The 2,313-nt window shown below is 36.1% G+C and overlaps 1 protein-coding gene across 1 annotated transcript in view; it reads left to right on the plus strand.

Moving 5' to 3' along the window:
• LOC118734445 (forkhead box protein O-like) overlaps nt 1–2,313 on the plus strand; it is a 10,241-nt gene that overhangs the window by 979 nt on the left and 6,949 nt on the right. The window lies entirely within an intron of this gene.

Consider the following 2,313-nt stretch of genomic DNA (forward strand, 5'->3'; position numbering starts at 1 on the left):
AAAGTCTTCTCTATTATTTGTGAATTTGGGTGCTGAAATAGAAAACATAAAAATATGTTGGGTTCAAATTATGCTGTGCAGGTTGTATATGAGGCATTCCATGTCACCGCGGCCACCTCTGTGCGCGACCTCTAAGGATTTGGATGAAAGTTGAAGAGACTGAAGGTCTAGGTGACATGAATGTACGTGCGGCATATTTTGCCGATATGACGTAGGGTACACGGGACTTGAATTTTATGAAAACGTCATACATACCTTTCTATAAAGTGATGTATCTTGGAAACCTTTTAATGAAACTTGATGACAAAAAATGTATTTCTTCCGTCTTGTTATGTTCTTTAATTATACATTTTTTACATTTATGCGCAACGTATAAAAAACAACAAAAATTAAGTAAAAATTTTTCTTTGGATTTATTTTTTTTGATTATAGGGTAAGGCTTCCTCAAGTCGGCCCCGAATTTTCCAAGAATTATATTTTTCAATGATATTCAGGCAGCACCGAGTTTTGTCGTCGAAAAGTTCACTGTGTAAGTTTTGTTGCAAAGTTCCAAATAGTTTTTGTTTTTATCAACAATTGAAAATTTTTGCAGTGTTTTGGAAATTTTTATTTTTCTTTGAAAGTAAGTGTCCGAATGGAAACATTTTTTTGGGTGCAGATTTAAAAAACATTAAACTACACAATGAAATTATTTGCGTTACAACAATATATATTTTTTTTGCTTTTCAATAATTTTTGATGAGAAATTGAACATTTAGGCAATTTCTGCGCCTCGTACTTGAACCGCCGCCTTGCCTCTTACCTCTTCGCATATTCGGTGCATCGAATTAACCAGGTTTTCACAAACACTTTTCGGAATGGAATACCATTTTAGAATGTGGCGTCACAATTCGTCTTTATAGCTGTCTTTAAAAGGCCCGATTCTGTTCTTTGGGTCTGCCCCAAGGTGTTCAATGGGGTTGAGGTCTGGCGATTGAGACGGCAACTCGACAACTTGCACTTTTTACTTCTTAAGCCACTTCTTTTCCAGTTTCGATGCATATTTAGGATCATTATCCTGCAGTAACTTCCACCGCAGTAGCATTTTTCCTTTAGCATAAGGAAGTCTTATTGTCTGTAATATGTTTACATAGTCAACCGCGCACATTTTGTTCTTTATCCAAAATATTGGACCAACGCCTTCCTCCGGGAACCGGAAACCTCCGCTGTGCTTAAGCGTTTTTTCATGTATCTGATCCGAACATATTAAATTTTGTCTCATTAGACTACAGCAAATTTTTCCAATTTTAACGGAAAATATGTTTTCTGGCAAACGCAAGTCGATTGTTTTTGTGTTTATGGTTCAGCAACGGTGCCTTTCTAGGGATTCCGGCTGGAAGTTTGGCTTCTGCCAATCTGTACCTAATGGTTGGCTTATTACATCTAAATTCAATTCTGCTTTCAGCTCTCTTGAGGACAGAAATACAATGCCAAACTAAACGCCTTTGATCGCCAGCAGTGCTTTTGCGTTTTCTACGTCGTGTTTCTGGTTTTTTTACGCTATGAAGGGCAGTGAACACCTTCTTTTTGGATCAGTCCACCATATCTGCTATCTTACTCATCGAATTTCCTTGTTTTCTTAAACTTATTATTAAATTCCTTTCCTAGTATAACTTTGATTTAGTAAAGATTCTTTAAAAGCGTAAAAAATAAATAATTTACATTTTTTCCAAGCGCAACTATTCAATTGTTCACTCTCTCGCACTTAAAGTGAAAATGAGACAAACTAGCGGAATAAAATGTTTTGCAAAAGAACAGCCGCTAACTGATATTTGTACAGGGTGCGCCATTCCAAGAAATATATGTGACTAGTGTTGATATAATTGATTTAATATTTTTCAATAAGCTGTTTCTATTATTTTTTCCAACACTGTATGTATATAATCATGAACAAAAAAATATTTCCATTAATTGGATGTAAGTCTTATGAATTGATTTATGCAAAAAAATCGCCCAATTTTTTTTTTTAGTTGATCGCACTTTAGATCTAGGTGTGCGATATGTACATCGCTGATCGGGATAGCCCAGATTTATAGAATCTAACTAATATAGGTGCTGGACGCCTGAATATTAAGGGGAATTGCAAAAGAAACTAATTAGCAAGGAAACATTCGACTACATCCTTTCAAGAAAGAACGTGGTAGGCACATTTAAGCCGTCATCGATTCGCCACTTCTCGCTCGCTATGTTTGAGTTCCGGTCGCTTAAAGAAGAAGTTTGCGTGTGAAAGCAACAACAAAGTTAGCTAGCACGGATAGACGATAGCGAGTTTGG

Source organism: Rhagoletis pomonella, unplaced genomic scaffold (genome assembly GCF_013731165.1).
Source record: "Rhagoletis pomonella isolate Grant_MI unplaced genomic scaffold, Rhpom_1.0 Rhpom_scaffold_00002, whole genome shotgun sequence".
In the NCBI taxonomy this organism is placed as follows: Eukaryota; Metazoa; Arthropoda; class Insecta; order Diptera; family Tephritidae; genus Rhagoletis; species Rhagoletis pomonella.